Raw genomic sequence first — 18751 nt, forward strand, 5'->3', positions numbered from 1 at the left:
GGAAGAGAACTTGAGGTTAAAAAATCCAAAGAGAATGAGGAAAGCGAGAAGACTAGTTGAAGAAGTTGAAACCGAGGGATCCAAAGCTGAAGTTGAAGTTGAACAACCTCCAGTATTTAAGCCAACTCTTCCATACCCACAGAGATTTAGGAAGAAGATTATTGATGATCAATTTGCAAAATTTTTGGAAATTTTCAAGAAGATTCACATCAACATTCCATTTGCTGATACTTTAGAGCAAATGTCAAACTATGCAAAGTTCATCAAAGATGTGATGTCAAAGAAGAGGAAGCTGCAAGAGTTCGAGACAGTGAAGTTGACCTAAGAGTGTAGCGCCATTCTCCAAATGAAGTTACCACAAAAACTAAAAGATCCAGGGAGTTTTACTATTCCTTGCATTATTGGTGGTAATCATGTTAATAAAGCTTTATGTGATCTTGGACCAAGTATTAATCTTATGCCATTTTCTATTTACAGGGACTTGAAGCTTGGGGAGGTAAAACCAACCACTATAACTTTGCAACTTGCAGATAGGTCACTCACCTATCCTCGTGGAATTGTTGAAGATGTTTTGATAAAAGTTGACAAGTTTATCTTCCCTGCTGATTTTGTAATACTTGATATAGAGGAAGATCAAGATTCTCCATTGATTTTTGGGCGACCCTTCTTAGCCACTGGGAAAGCATTGATAGATGTACACAAAGGAGAACTCACCTTGAGAGTTGGTGGGGAAGCTGTGATATTCAACATCTATAAGGCTATTAAAGATAATGACGAGGTGAGTACTTGTAAAAGCATTGATATAATTGACTCTTGTGTTGCTGAGATTGGTATAAGTCATACAGTAAAAGATCCATTAGAAAGATGCCTTTCTAGTACTGTTGGTAGAGTTGATGATGATGATTGGGAATTCAGAGAGCAACTTTTGGCTCTTGAGGAGTTGCCAAAAGTGAAGGAAGCCGCAAAGGAGAAGTTGGATGAAGAAAAGTGTTTAGAGATTATACATTCATCCCCTGTTTTGAAGGAATTGCCAAGTCATCTTTGCTATGCTTTCTTGGGTGAGAAGTCGACATATCCGGTAATTATCTCTTCCTTTCTTACTTTAGATGAAAAAAAGAAATTGTTGAGAGTGTTGAGGAAATTCAAAACTGCATTTGGGTGGTCGATTTCTGATATCAAGGGGATTAGTCCCACCATATGCATGCATAGGATTTTAATGGAAGAGTCATACGCTCCTTATGTGGATCATCAGAGAAGGTTAAATTCAGCCATGAAAGAGGTAGTGAAAAATGAAGTGTTGAAATTGTTAAATGCTGGAGTTATATATGCTATTTCTGACAGCAGTTGGGTGTCTCTTGTGCAAGTAGTGCCTAAAAAGGGTGGAATGACTGTGGTAAAGAATGAAAATGATGAACTAATATCTACTCGTACTGTAACTGGATGGCGAGTATGTATTGATTATAGAAAGTTGAACAACGCCACACGGAAAGATCATTTTCCATTACCTTTTATTGATCAAATGCTTGATGACTTGCTGGTTATTGTCACTACTGTTTTTTAGATGGTTATTCAGGTTATAACCAGATTGCTATAGCACCGGAGGATCAAGAGAAGACAACTTTCACGTGCCCCTATGGCACGTTTGCTTTTAGGAGGATGCCTTTTGGGTTATGTAATGCACCTGCTACTTTTCAGAGGTGTATGATGGCCATATTTGCAGACATGGTGGAAGACATCATGGAAGTTTTCATAGATGATTTCTCGGTATTTGGCTCTTCATTTGATCACTGTTTACATAACATTTCCCTTGTTTTGCAGAGATGTCAAGAAAAGAACTTAGTTCTTAATTGGGAAAAATGTCATTTTATGGTCCAAGAGGGTATTGTTCTTGGACACAAAGTATCTTCTAAGGGATTAGAGGTAGACAGAGCCAAAGTGGTTGCAATTGAAAAGCTTCCACCACCGAAGAACATCAAAGGGATAAGGAGTTTCTTAGGACACGCCGGGTTTTATCGTAGATTTATCAAAGATTTTTCTAAGATTACTAAACCTTTGTGTAATTTGCTTGAAAAAGAATCTACTTTTATTTTTGATGATGATTGTCTGCAGGCATTTGAGAAGATCAAGAAGGCAATGGTGACAGCACCAATCATGATAGTACCAGATTGGAAGGAACCCTTCGAATTGATGTGCGATGCTAGTGATTATGCAGTAGGTATGGTGTTGGGCCAAAGGCGTGATAAATTTTTTTGATCAATCTACTATGCAAGTCGAACCATGGATGCTGCACAACAAAATTACACAACTACTAAAAAGGAGATGCTTGCAGTAGTGTTTGCATTTGACAAGTTTAGACCCTACTTGGTTGGAACAAAGGTAATTGTTTTCACTGACCATGCAGCTATTCGATACCTATTTGCCAAGAAGGATGCAAAACTACGCTTGATAAGGTGGATTTTATTGCTCCAAGAGTTTGATTTTGAAGTCAAGGATAGGAAGGGGTGTGAAAATCAAGTAGCCGACCACTTGTCACGGCTCGAACTTGAAGATAAAAAAGATGAAGGAACCATAAAAGAAGCATTTCCAGATGAACAGCTGTATGAGGTAAATTCGAAACTCCCTTGGTTTGCTGATATAGCTAACTTCTTGTCCTGTGGTACTCTCCCTCCAGATTTGAGTTATCACCAAAAGAAAAATTCTTTCACGATGCAAAGTTTTACCTATGGGATGATCCATATGTATTCAAGAGATGTGCTGATCAAGTTATAAGGAGATGCGTGGATGGCGTCGAAGCACACCAAATTTTGGATCAATGCCACTCGTCACCTTATGGTGGACATTTTGGAGCAACACGAACAGCAGCTAAGGTATTGCAATCTGGTTTCTATTGGCCTAGTATGTTTAAAGATAGTTATACCTTAGTAAAATCATGTGATAGATACCAGAGGTTAGGAAACATTTCTAGACATCACGAACTACCACTGACAAATATTTTGGAAGTAGAACTTTTTGACGTTTGGGGTATTGATTTTATGGGACATTTTCCCCCTTTTTTTGGTAATTCTTATATTTTATTAGCTGCGGATTATGTTTCAAAATGGGTGGAAGCAATCGCCACCAATACTAATGATGCTCGTGTTGTAGCTAAATTCGTGCATAAGAACATCTTCACGAGGTTCGGAACACCGAGAGCCATTATAAGTGATGAAGGTACGCATTTTTGCAATAACATTTTCAACTCACTTTTGGCTAAATACAGTGTGAAGCATAAAGTGGCACTGGCGTATCACCCCCAATCGAATGGACAAGCTGAAATATCCAACCGGGAAATTAAACAAATATTGGAGAAGACAGTCAACATTAACCGGAAGGATTGGGCACTCAAGTTGGATGATGCACTATGGGCATACCGAATCACATTCAAAACACCTATTGGGATGTCTCCCTATAGGCTCGTATTTGGAAAAGCATGTCACTTGCCACTTGAGTTGGAGCACCGAGCATTCTAGGCAATTAAGAAGTTGAACTTTGACTTAAAAGCATCTGGCGATGTCAGAAAATTGCAACTAAATGAAATGAAAGAATTCCGAAATGACGCATATGAGAATGCCAAGATCTACAAAGAGCAGACTAAGAAGTGGCATGACAAAATCATTGTTCGAAGGGAGCTCAAACCGAGGCAACAAGTATTATTATTCAATTCTCGTCTGAAGTTGTTTCCTGGTAAGTTGAAGTCGCGTTGGTCAGGGCCATTTGTTGTGGAAACAGTGTATCCTCATGGGGCTATCGAGCTAAAGTGTAATGATGGAAGAACTTTCAAGGTGAATGGACAGCGGAATTAAGCCTTACTATGGGACCGAAGTAAGGAATATCGACATCATTGGGTTGAGCGAACCACCATGAACAAAATTGGTATAGTCGGGCTGAAGACGTTAAACCAAGCGCTTATTGGGAGGCAACCCAAATTTTTGTTTCTCTATTGCATTTTGTTTTCGGTTTTGTTTTTTTTTTTATTCTTGTATTCTTATTTTAGGTTGTGTATTTACGGTATAGTGTGTTCTTGTATCTTCCCAAATCTTATGAATTTCAGGACTAAAAATTGGAGGAGAAAACAATTTCAAAGAGTGCACCCGCATTGGAAATATAGGGCACCCGCAGTAGTTGTTGAATCGAAAATTTAAAAATTCCAGTAGCTAGACCGCACCCGCGGTAGTGTCAGAAGCGTACCTGCATTGGATTGGCCGAGAGCTTACCGCACCCACGGTAATCTTGTTAGCGCACCCGCGGTGGATGTTGAAGCAAAAATAGAAAAATTCCAGTAACCCAAGCGCACCCGCGGTGTAATTTACACCGCACCCGCGCTACATTTCCAGAGTCAACACCGCACCCGCAGTACAAAAAGCAGCGCACCCGCGGTCTCTGAAGATCGAAAACTTAAAAATCACAGTAGCTTTAGCGCACCCGCGATAAGTTCTTAGCGCACCCGCGGTTGATCATTTTAAATTCAGAAAGGGGCAGAAATTGGACATAACCGAAGAACCTTTCTCACAAATTTCTCCTTCACTTCGAAAATTTTTCTCAAGAACACATTCCACACTCAAATTTTGTTTCTCCAAGCACAAATTTACCATTCACACCTACATAACTTCACTCATTCCACTCAATCTCCATCTTCATTCCACACATTCAACATCAAACCTAGGGTTTGAAAGGAGGCTCGAAAATTTCACCCAAGGATTGAAAGGAGCTTTGATTTTGTTCTTACAAGAAACAATTCAACACTCAAGGTGAGCCATTCCATAGTACATTTGCTTTCAAATTCCAAATTATGGGTGTCATTGTGTTGGAACTTTTCAAGTTCGCAATCTTGATTTTGATGTTAACAAAACTTGTTATTGTGTTTTTAACATATTTACTCAAGTGTGAAGTTGCAAACACAAGAAGCAAGCTGAAACTGAATTTTGCACAAACTGAATTTCTGGCGAGCTTCGGCTATTTTGATGATATCTCTCAACTGGATTATCCAAATTACAATCCGCCAACTAGACTGATTAGAAAACTCAATTTGAAACAAATCATATTGCACGTCATTTGGGCAAAACCGGATGTTATCATGGTCTAACTGATCGCTCAATTACCGAACTGATCACACGAAAACAGCAATCAATTGAGTTTGAGCAGCTGCGGTATTTTGGTCATATCTCTCAGCTCGGTTATCGAAATGAAACGATTCAGTATGCGTTGGAAAGATAAGACGATGATCTACAAATTATCTTCAGAAGTCAAAGTCTCAATCAAAGCTTAAGATGCTGATAAATGACGATGAAGTTACTGGTTCTGCACAAACTGAAATCAGCTAGGCTGATTTCAGCACACCAGCTGAAACTGAGCCAACTGAACCAACTGCTGACCAGCTGACCAACCAACTGAACTGAACCAGCTGCTGACCAACTGAAACTGAACCAGACCAGCTGAAGACCAGTTGAACCAGACCAGCTGAACTGAACCAGCTGAAACTGAACCAGACCAGCTGAAGACCAGTTGAACCAATCCAACTGAACCAGTTGAACTGATTGATCAGTTGAGTTGACCAGTTGACTAGAGTTCACCAGTCGAGAAAATGTCCAGCAAGACGAATTTGACCGTTGCAATTTCCAGAAACAGCACAGAAACTTTCCAACAGTCATATTCCTGTGTCTAACGTATATATCAGTGTTGGAGCCTATAAATACAACATATTGAAGATCAAACAACAGCTTTTAAAGTGGATTCAAAGCATGGGCAGTTAGCATGAAGATATCAGCTAGTTGAGAGCACAAGCCCTTGTGTGAGGATACATTTGAGATATACACTGTAAATGATAAATTCCTCACACACAATCACTCACACATATACTAGAGAGTTGAACTTCAAAGATTAGTTGAGTGAGTCTTGCACAAAGACAATAAACTTGTGTATGTAGTCTTTGCATATGAGACATTAAACAATATGCTGATTGTGAGGTGCTGCCTACAATCTTGAGTGCTATGAGTTCTAGTTGGGTGCTGCCTTTCCGGAATGGGTTTTTACAAGTAGTTGTATAAATCAAAGTCTTCTAGTGGATCCTTCCCAAGGGGAAGAAGGGGTGACGTAGGAGTGTTTGAAATCTCCGAACATCCATAAACAAATTCGTGTCTATTTGTTTATTGCATTTGCTTATCATTTTCACTGTTTTTAAAGATGCATTGTTGAAGCATTTTATGTGTTCTTCAAATATCAAAATATTGTATACCAAGTGTTTGATAAAATGCTTCAACTGAATATTTTTACTCATTCAACTTGCATATATTTTAAATGGTTTACAAAATATTTAATCGGTTTCTACGAAGGATTATTTCGAGTATCTTACGCTTGGTTTTTAACCAAACTCGATTTAATTCATCGGTGTTCAATATTTCAAGAACCGACCTATTGTAGCTCAATGATTACCCCCCTAATCGATCCCAACAATTGGTATCAGAGCAGGTGTTCTTGAAAGAACATTGAAACTGATTTTGATGTTTAAAATTTGAAAATTTCAGATTTTTTTTTACACATATATATGCAAAACTGAATTTTCGCGCAGCTTGCAGCGACCGTAGGAAAAATGGCATATCTCCTTGCTCGAGTGTCCAAATGACAAACCGTTTTTTGCGTTGCAAACTAGACTCATAGAGGTTTACAACGGTATAAAATTTGTAGCCGAATTATTCTCGAGGAAATACAGTTTATCCGTTGAATGCAGAGCATATGTGCTGCAGCAGAAAATGAGCCATGGAGAAAATTGGTTAGTTATCCTTCTTCTTTTATAATTTTCAAAATTTCAAAAATATAGGGGGAGAACTCATTGTAATTTTAATGGAGTTATTATTTTTAAATATTGAGGGGGAGAAAATTTTGTTTAAAATGTTTTGAAAATATGACTTTTTGATTCGCACTAAAAGGGGGAGAAATATGTTAGTTGAGTTGATTGTTTATCCAAGTTTTGTGATCATCAAAAAAGGGGAGATTTTTGGAACTTTTCAAGTTCGCAATCTTGATTTTGATGTTAACAAAACTTTTTATTGTGTTTCTAACATATTTACTCAAGTGTGAAGTTGCAAACACAAGAAGCAAGCTGAAACTGAATTTTGCACAAACTGAATTTCTGGCGAGCTTCGATATTTTGATGATATCTCTCAACTGGATTATCCAAATGACAATCCGCCAACTGGACTGATTAGAAAACTCAATTTGGAACAAATCATATTGCACGTCAGTTGGGCAAAACCGGATGTTATCATAGGTCTAACTGATCGCTCAATTACCGAACTGATCACACGAAAACAGCAATCAGTTGAGTTTGAGCAGCTGCGGTATTTTGGTCATATCTCTCAGCTCGGTTATCGAAATGAAGCGATTCAGTATGCGTTAGAAAGATAAGACGATGATCTACAAATCATCTTCAGAAGTTAAAGTCTGAATCAAAGCTTAAGATGCTGATAAATGATGATGAAGTTATTGGTTTCTGCACAAACTGAAATCAGCTAGGCTGATTTCAGCACACCATCTGAAACTGAGCCAACTGAACCAACTGCTGACCAGCTGACCAACCAACTAAACTGAACCAGCTGCTGACCAACTGAAACTGAACCAGACCAGCTGAAGACCAGTTGAAGGAGAACCATCTACTTCTGCAGCCACAACTGCTCTAGCCGCTGTCAGAACTGAACAAATCAGTTCAGTTGAAAAATCTGCTGATCAGTTGAGTAACGATGCTATGTCATTGTTTATCAAAAATTTGGAAGGTTCACTGAGAAAGAATCAAGGGAACTTCCAGAAACCATATCAAAGAAACTTTCCAACGGTCATATTCCTGTTTCTAACGTATATATCAGTGTTGGAGCCTATAAATACAACATATTGAAGATCAAACAACAGCTTTTGAAGTGGATTCAAAGCATGGGCAGTTAGCATGAAGATATCAGCTAGTTGAGAGCACAAGCCCTTGTGTGAGGATACATTTGAGATATACACTGTAAATGATAAATTCCTCACACACAATCACTCACACATACACAAGAGAGTTGAACTTCAAAGATTAGTTGAGTGAGTCTTGCACAAAGACAATAAACTTGTGTATGTAGTCTTTGCATATGAGACATTAAACAATATGCTGATTGTGAGGTGCTGCCTACAATCTTGAGTGCTAGGAGTTCTAGTTGGGTGTTGCCCTTCTGGAATGGGTTTGTACAAGTAGTTGTATAAATCAAATTCTTCTAGTGGATCCTTCCCAAGGGGAAGAAGGGGTGACGTAGGAGTGTTTGAAATATCTGAACATCCATAAACAAATTCCTGTCTATTTGTTTATTGCATTTGCTTATCATTTTCACTGTTTTTAAAGATGCATTGTTGAAGCATTTTATGTGTTCTTCAAATATCAAAATATTGTATACCAAGTGTTTGATAAAATGCTTCAACTGAATATTTTTACTCATTCAACTTGCATATATTTTAAATGGTTTACAAAATATTTAATCGATTTCTATGAAGGATTATTTCGAGTATCTTCCGCTTGGTTTTTAACCAAACTCGATTTAATTCATCGGTGTTCAATATTTCAAGAACCGAGCTATTGTAGCTCAACGATTACCCCCCTAATCGATCCCAACACATTGGCTATGGAAGAAAATTGAATTTAGTGGAGTAAAATCTTGATATTGTTGATTGAATTGGTGTGTATATTGTTGAGGTGTAGTTATTGTGGTTAACAAGTTTGGGGGTGTGAAAAAATCATCTAGTTTTGTGAATTAGATTGAAGGGAAAGTTGGTGATTTGAAGGTGTTTGATAAAATGCCTCCAAGAAAGAAACAATCCAAGGGTGCATCATCATCTGCAAATTATGATGCAAACAAGTTTTGGGACGAGAAAGCGGAGGAAAACTATGGCAAAATTCTAAACAAGAGCATTGTGAAAGAGAGGGGCTTTGACTTGAGCTTCCCACGAACTGATATCGGATTCATGCTTACTGCTAGGCATTGGGAGGAGTTTGGCAAGCCACCACTGGATGCGGTTATTTCCTTGGTAAGAGAATTTTATGCTAACCTTAAGGTTAAGCATGATCACTTGAAAGTTTTGGTGCGAGGCAAGATGGTAGCTTTTGATTCTCATACCATCAACACAATGTATGGTATCCCTCAAGTCATGCATGATGAATATGAAGAATATCGGGCCGAGGAAGTTGATTATGATAACATTCTTCAGACTATTTGCATTGAGGGAGCGGAGTGGCGAATGAGAAACAATGTACATTTAAGCCTAGCCAAATCTGATCTGAAAAATGTGGCCAAGGATTGGTATTCCTTCATTTCGGCTAGGATTAAGCCCACTGACCATACTACTACTGCTTATCAAGGAGAGGGCAATCCTGACCTTTTACATCTTAACAGGAAAGACGATTGATTTAGGTTAATTGCTTCAAAACTCAATGCTAGTTTATGCAAAAGGTAACTCTCCTAGTGGACTCCTCCACCCTTCTCTTATCACAGACCTATGTCATTATGAGGGAGTGACTTGGGCAGTAAACGAAGAATTGTTGAAACCAAAAAATGCCATTGTGGTAATTCAACCACATAGGTCACTGACATATGATCAACAAGATACACGTGAAGCTCAGAGAGAATTCAACCGAAGAGCTGCTGAAAGACGTGCCCATGCTCAGGCCCAACAACAACAAACACAACCGCAAAGAAGAAATGTGCGAGATAGATTAACTTATTTGGAAGAGGAGATGCGCCAACAACGCCAAGACATGGACGCGTTTCGGTTTAGGACCGATACATTCATGGATTATATGATGGATTTCACGTCTGTCTTGGCTCAACAATTCCCATCAGCTTCCACATCTGGTAATCCATTTCCACAACCTCCGCAATGGCCACCCGCATATGATCCGCCTGAATACCACCCACCACAAGAAGGAGCAGATGATGAGGATGACAATGACCACTGACGGTCATTGTCCGAGATATGTGTATTCCTCTAACATTCATGATCATTTACATCGAGGACGATGCACATATTTAAGTTTGGGGGAGAGATGTTATTTATTTTATTTTGTGTGTTTGTAGTGTCTTAGTCATGAAATTTTTTATTTGAAATGGCCAATGATGAAAAAAATTTTGTATTGGAAGAAATGTCATGTATTTCATTCATGATCATCAATCAATTTGAAAAATTTAGAGAAAAATCATGAGATTTGGTAAATTTGAGACTTATAAATTGTAAACAACTCTGCGATTTTCATTTGACATTGAAATAAATTTTGTAAACACATATATGATTGAGGCAATCTTTGATTTTATTTGGGCCTATTTATATTGTTCATAAAGATTCATTTGATGCCTTCTTGAGCCTATATGAGAAAAAGAATTGTGTTCTTGAAATTTCTTGGAAGCCAATCACTTTTTTTTTAAATATATATGTATTTGGTTGATGCATTGAGACACCATTTTTTTTCACTATGATTAGATTCTACTTTGTGTTAATGAATTGAGATTTTGTCCAGAACTATCCAAACAACACTCAAGGCGAAATACAGACAAACTATGATTTAGGAATGATTTAGGTGATTTTTTGGATCGATTGAGCCTTTCAAGCTACCAAATAAAATTTTTATCATTTGTCACCTCTTTGTAGCTTATATGAATTCGAATGGCACACGTTAATATGTGTAAAAGACCCCCATTCGATATCCTTTCAAGTAGTCCACATTTACCAACCCTTTGAATATCTTATACAATTATTTCCTACCTTCTCAAGGGAGTAAGAATTCAAAAGATTAAAGAAATTGATATTCTCCTACAAAAGAAAAGAAAAGAAAAATGATGAATGATGTTTGATTGAAGAAATTGGAGAAAAAGGGGAGAAAAAGAGATGAAATGAATAAAAAATGGAGATAAAAGAAAAAGTGGAGTATGCAAAAGAGATAAAAATTCAATTTACTCCCTTATTTGAATTCCTAATCTTCATTTGTAGCTATAAACCAAGGCCTAACATTACAACCATTGAAAATCCTATTAACCTAGTTATAGTTGTCCAATATACTAGTGGAGAGGGGTTGGGAGGATCAAGCCTATGGACAATCGATAAACACTTACATTGAGTATGAATTTTGATCAATTTTACACACACCTCATTGCATTAAATATTTATTGGGTACTCCTTTCTTGAATATTGCTTTGAACCCAATTTTTACCGGAAAAGACCTCTTGATTTGTGTTTTTAAAAATTGAAATTGATTGAGAATGTTTTGAAACATGAGTTGAAGAGATTAGAAGTTGAATTAACCGATTTCATGATTATATCCAGATGAAAAATTGGTTGGATTGATTTAACTTGTGATTGCATGAAGATTTAGTTAAATTATCTTGAGGCCATGTTTTTTAAAAAAAAATTTCATGACTTGTTTGTTTGTGTGTTTTTATTTTGCTCGGGACTAGCAAAATCCTAAGTTTGAGGGATTTTGATAAGTGTAATTTATTTCACTTTTATTACTTGTTTTTAACTTAGAATTATGTGATTCTTAAGCAATTTATTTGATTTGTTGTTGTTTTTGTTGTTATAGTTTGGAAGTATAGAATAAGAGTGTGAAGTATTAAAAGTGTTGAATTGGAAAGTGCAAAAAGATAAAAAAAAATACAGTAGCTGCAGCGCACCCGCGCTTATTCATGTACAGCACCCGCGGTAAGCTAGTGCACCCGCACTGAAATAGGCATCGCACCTGCGCTCATACACCAGAAAGAGGACCACACCCGCGGTCTTCGAAAAGCAGAATCCGAAAATTCTGTAACTTTGTGTGCTGCGCGTGGAAGTTTGAGAATTTTGTGTGCTACGACTTCTATCTTGTCAGGACTATAATAAGACATCATTTGCTACTATCTAGGGTATTGGGGAACCAAGGAAAGAGGGAAGGAGGCTACTACTAGATTGAAGATCAAATTCATCAAGTTTGGAAGAAATCGTTTGTACAACTCCGGGAACGGAATCAGCTCTTCAAACTCTTGTTCTAAGTTCTTCTTTCCTTTGTTTTTCATTTGTTATGTCTTATTTTAAAACCATGTTTTGTTGTTTTGATTTTGTTATTATGAACTAAGTTTTAATTCTAGAGGAATGATGGAACAAAACTAGAAACCATGTGTTAGAAGTTATAAATTAAGTTATTTAAGTTCTTCATATTGTTCATTTGTATTGTTCTAATCTTAATGCTTTCAATTTATTGGCCATATTTTGAATGATTTATATGTTTACAATTTATAACTCGGAAGAGGAAATTATAAACAAGAAAAAGATCAAATACAACAATGGTATTTATAGAGTTCGGAAGGCCTATAATGCTATCGAAGCCTATAGAGAATCTAGTGCTTGTTGTATTATTTAATTGTAAATTGTTGATGGGAATGTCACAATTCATTTTTAGATAACAAATATCTACTTATTACTTGGAAGAGGGAGTAGATAATAATAGGATTTTTTGCTAATGAATAAAAAGGACTTTTATAACTAAGCTAATAAGAATTACACATGGTAGATAGTTGTGTGAAATCGGACCTCTAGATCTTTTATCTCATTGTTATTTGCTAAAATTATTTGCTAAAATTTGGTGTTATATATATCTATATTTATTTTTAAATCCATTTTCAATTTAGTCATTCATAAAATCAAATCCTTAAATTGATTTTTCTAAATAAAGTCAAGACTATTTTAATCACAAGCATTAATATACGTTTATATACACACTTCTCGTGGGATCGACACTTGTACTCAATAATATATTTTACTATAACTTAACGTCGTGCGCTTGCGAGCAATCAAGAAAACACGCAACAGCCTTCCTGAGGATCTGAAAGAAGGGATAGCTTCTATGTGCAGACCGGGAGATGAAGCAAGACAGAGCATCAATTCTCCCGGTTAGCTTTTGCATTTCTCGGATGGATTGAGGGGATGACATGTCTAAGACAGACTTAACTTTCTTGGAGCTGACCTCAATTCCTCGATCAGTAACCACAAAGCCCAAAAATTTATCACTCTTTACTCTAAAAATGCATTTGATGGGATTGAGCTTAATCCCATAACATCTGAGGGTGGCAAATGTTTCTTTCAAATCAGCAATAAAACAAGAAGCCTCCGGGATTTGCCAAGTATATAATCCACATAAACTTCAACGTTCCTCCCCAAATGCTCTGCAAATACGCGGTTCATTAATCGCTGATACGTTGTTCCAACGTTTTTCAATCCAAAGGGCATGACCACATAACAAAACGTTCCCCCTGAAGTAATGAAACTGGCCTTGTCTTGATCAGCCTTGGCCAGGAGAAATTTGATGATATCCCTGTTAAGCATCCATAAAGCTAAGAAATTCATATCCAGAAATAGAATCCACCAATTGATCAATCTGGGGCAGAGGATAATGATCTTTCGGGCAGGCTTTGTTAAGATCTCTGAAGTCCACGCACATCCTCCATATTCATGTAGCCTTAGGAACTGACTCTATATTCGAGAGCCAGTTAAGAAATTGTACCTCTTGAATGTGGCCAGCCTTCAATAGTGCCCAAACTTGTATATCAATTACTTTATCCTTCTCAGGACCTAAATGTATTTTCTTTTGCTTTACTGGCTGGGTCCCCAGAAGGATATTTAAATTATGTTCAGCCACCTGGGGTGAGATACCAGTTAATTCCTGTTGAGACCAAGCAAAAACATTAATATTAGTTTTCAAACAGTTTAAAAGATTGACCCAAATAGTCGAGCCAATATCTCGAGCCACCCGGATCTCCTTTCTTGGCTCAATCTCCAACATCTCTTGTTCTTCTTCTGCTACAAAATGCACCTCTCGTTTCTCGACTAGTATCTCCACATCCTTATGAGAATTTCCCTTCTCCTCCCTCCTTTCCCTCTTCAGATCCACTCGGACTGTTTCCACATTACATTTTCGGGAAGAAGGTTGATCTCCCAGACCTCTCCCACTTGATTTTCGATTGGAAATTTTATCTTTTGGTAGTATGTGGACGCGACAACCTTCAATTCATTCATAGCCGGTCGGCCCAGGATGATGTTGTACGATGAGGAGGCATCCACGATTGTGAAAGTAGCCAAGAGTTAAAGGCAAAATAATCTCTACTTCTGGATACACAGCGTGACCCGCAAAACCAAAAAGAGTTGTCTCAATCGTCTCCTATTGATACCCTTGCAAATCCATCTGCACTAGGGCTTCTTTGAATATGGCATTCACATAGCTATCTGAGTCAACAAAGACCCTCGTGACATCATAATTAGCAACCTGGGCTTGAATCACCAAGGCATCATTATGTGGAAGACTGACTCCTTGAAGATCATCAGGGCCGAAACTGATAACCAAATCATTGCTTCTTACTCCCTCGACCTCCATGCAATCTCTCCTTTCTCGCGCTTTTCGTGCCCGATTAGTGAAACGTCTGCCCTTTTTATTGCTTTAAAAGTACTAGAGAAACATTTTTTTTCATAAACACTCAATTTTCGGCCATACACATATAAAATATTTTACCCTTTAAAATAAAACATCATCCAACTAGCGTTTTAAAAATCAAGTGAAATAGTCATAAAATGAAATCGTCGCATATTTTACCAAACCTAAAAAGCAATAAATTTGAAAAGTTTAGCCCATACTAAACATCTCAAAAATATCTCAAAACAATAAATAAATAGTCTTAAAATCTTTAGCATAAATCATAAGTCATAATCGTAAATGCGAAAAAATAGAAGCGCTGGTCCTCGGGTTGTGTGCACCTTCAGTCCAGTCAAATCATCCGTCAAGACCTCCCTCAACCTCACTTGCATCCATCACACCTAGTGAGTCGAAAGACTCAACACACCACCATCTTTATAGCAAGTACTACGTAATACAGTCAACATATAACAGTGAAAAACACTTGTATTTAAAATATCGTTTTCATTAAGATGCATAAACTTCAAACATGAACATTTTCGTAAACATTTTTATGATGCATGAACTTTAAATAGAAACATTTTCATAATGATGGATCAAATTTAAGCATAAACATTTTTATGACATGCATAACATAAACTTTAACATTTTCCTTTCTTTTTCCTCAACATGACATGACATAAAACCTTTTTAACATGATCATAAACATTTTCCTTATCCTTTTCCTTTGTTGAATTCAGATCGTTAATTGTGACTTTCCTCAAACCTCAAAAGTCGATGGATCCATCTACATGAAACCGCAGTACTGGGCGGCGGGGGACACCAGCAAACTCTCACCGGTCAACTGAGCCCTGGCCTATCCTCATCGAATAGAAATACGATCGTCGGGGCTCTCTCTGGGGCCTTCTCCCATAAATGGGCTCTCTCTGGGCCTTCTCCCCTCACGATATTCTCATTCTTACCTCAAACCTCATATCCTCATATTCGTAATAATGGAAACACGATCGTCGGGCTCCCACTGGGACTGTCACCCTCACGATATCTCCAATATTAGCGAATTAGTCACAATCACTTCACTTCCTTCAACGTTTTACATTCTCATCACTTTATAAAATCGTGCATAACATATATTTTTATTTTTGAAACCTAGCATGCAACATGTCTTTTAAGTGTCAACCTTAATCATAAAAATCCCATAGACATTTAAAAATCATAATTTAATCATGAACATTTCATAAACATTTAAAATGACATTTTAACCTCAAAACATGTAAAATAACCTTTTTCATATTAAATCGTAATCATCTAAAATTCCTTAAACACTTAAAATATCATTTTAACATATAAAATCTCATAAACATTTAAAATATCCTTTTAACATAAAAATTCCACAAACATCCATAACTATAGAAAATAATCATATTAGCACATAAAACAGCATTCAGGGCACTGCCATGACGTTCACTAATTTTCTAGGTGCAAAAAGGCCGTTTTACCCCAGACGTAAAATTCCTCGACTTTGACTTTTTCTTGAATTCATTGACTCTAACATGTCCCAAATAATTATTTAAGCCTAAATTAAAATTGCCATAATTTTATTTAGCTTAAAAACTAGGCTTTTCAAATTAATCCTTAATTAATCGTTTTGACGGTGTTTTAATCCCGAAAAATCCCAAAATTTAATATAAAATTCCTAAATTCAAAATTTAGTCTTTTTATATTATTTTAGCCCTTATGAACCTCGACTTGACCCCCCCTGAGCCGTTTTTCAATTTTTCTTAGTTAAAGAACCTAACTTGACACCTAAACTTCGACCCCAAGCTAACTTTCGATTTTCACGAGTTACCCCCGAACCATGTTGATCCAAAACTTGACCAACATCCTAAAGTACCCTTCTGGACCTTAATTTCATTTAGAAACCAAGCCAAAACTCAAAAACGTGAGCCCCTCACTAATCCCCTAAGCTGGCCGAGAGTTTCATGATACATGGACTCTACGATTTACGTCCCAACCCCTTACCAGCGAGCCCAGCCCCTGAACCAACCACCCGTGCACCCTACTAGGACTCTAGTGCAACACTTTAGCCCGGACCTTGAACCACAGACCGACCCGTGAACCCCTGGAAGCAGCGCAAACCCTGCGCAACCTCCTGGACAGATTCTCGGGTGGGAGTCCTTGCTGCCAAGTACTCCTCCCAAACCCCTTAGGTCGAGCCCTAGCTTGGCTAGGACCCTCCCTACGATTGAACCATCCCCTGACCAAGCCATGGCTCCAAGCCGTGACTCCCCAGCCTTCACAAAAAGGAACCCGATCGCCTTTACCCCATGACAGCAACTTTCGGTTTCTGTTATTGGCTTGCCCCCTTTTTTTTCTTCGACTTTGGTGGTGTTTAGGGTGAGTGTGTGTGACTCTATATCATGTATAGACATCACCTGTGCAACACCTATAACCATGGCAGCCCCTTTACACAATAAAGTTATGAATTTGCATCAAAACCTCAAGCTTTCTCATGTGCTCAAGCAAAAATCCAAAAAATAAAGCTAGAAACTTTATGTTATTCATGCATACTATATTTTAACAATATTATGATATGATGGATGAGAAAAGGAGATGTATGGCGTGCCTTTGCGTTTTATACGCACGAATTCACGTTGACGATGAAGAACGGATCGAAACCTTGGCTTGTATCCCTTTGAATCTTCGAAAACCCTTCTATCTTGAGTTGTGTATGTGTGTATTGTGTATGGGGGTGGTGGGGGGAGTTTTTCAGAATATGTGGGGTGTGTGGCCGTGACTTATGTTGCAAATTGTAGGGTTTTATGTTTTTAAATACAATAAATACACTAATTAAATTACTAACTAGGCTTTAGGCATATTAAGCCTTTAAATTAATCCCATTAGTCTAATTAAGATTTAAATAAAATATTGACAAAGTTTTTGTTAAAATAAATTTGTGAATTTATTAGCCGGGTTGCAAAAAAGCTCGCATTTTTGTTGAAAAAAACCCAACAACGATAAAATTTACGTCCCGGCGTATAAAATCACCTCAAAACCCCTTATTTTCAAAAATAATGAAAAAAATCAACCATATTATAAATAATTGAAAACAATTACCCACTAAAAACATTTTACGTTTTTCGGTCTCCGTTCCTCGATCGCAACTTGAATAACCTTTAAAAATACATTTTAATGCAACCATGTAGAAAAATATATTTTAAACATGTAAAAATGCACCACATAATTAATTAATGCAATTAAATCATTTAATTAAAATACAAAAGAATTTAATAATTGCATGCACGTAGTTTGCGTGGACCTTCGAATTTTCGGGGCGTTACAATCTTCTCCCCTTAAATTGAATTTCGTCCTCGAAATTCGCTTATCCTTAATAACTCAAAGTTTAGACTTAGTTCTAGTAATCCAAAAATCCACGCTTCTGCTGCGCTACTCCGATAAAACTTAAATTCTTAGAATGTCGTTACGTCTGCTTAATCCCCATTAAATTTTCCTTCTAAATCCTTATTTTCAAATCGCAACTTAAAAAGACCCATAATGACTTAGTGCTATTAATATTATAACCTCGAATTTCAATTTTTTTTACAATTCCCAATATTAAATATGGATGACCATACTTATCGTATATTACTTTTCTTATTTTATACCCAAAATATTCATCAACTTATCAAATTTCGATCTTCAAATCTCAAACGCATCCGCTAACGCTTAAATTTTCAAGCTTAATATTTATTCATCCCATAATAACCCTTGATTCAAATTCCTTATAATACTAAAACCATGATATCCCAAGATTCTGAATATCCTTACGAGCCCAAATCATCAAAATTCTTAGTATTTAACTCATTCACTTCTCACTTATTGCTAAACTAGTTCCCAAATTCCTTAATATTTGCAAAATACAATCTTAATTTCCTCAAAAATCATCCTAATTGGTCCCAAATTTCAAAAATCCTACGATTAACCCATAAGCTCTTGGCATTCTTAATTCTCCTATACGGGTTTCCCATAACATTAATATCGATAATTTAAACTTAATCATCCAAAAATCTATTCCTATAACCAATATTACCTTTCATCAAAACTTAAAATCCCAATTTATACATTTTCTTAATCCCAAATTCGTTGCAATCCTCGAATAATTATTCCTTATGTCTAATTCCCAAAAATTAATTCAACTAGTAAACATGTATCATCAGTATTTTCTTAGAAAAATCTACGTGTCCCATAAAACATTCATAATATTCATGATTAACT

This window comes from Primulina tabacum, chromosome 18 (assembly GCF_025594145.1).
Source record: "Primulina tabacum isolate GXHZ01 chromosome 18, ASM2559414v2, whole genome shotgun sequence".
Taxonomy (NCBI): domain Eukaryota; kingdom Viridiplantae; phylum Streptophyta; class Magnoliopsida; order Lamiales; family Gesneriaceae; genus Primulina; species Primulina tabacum.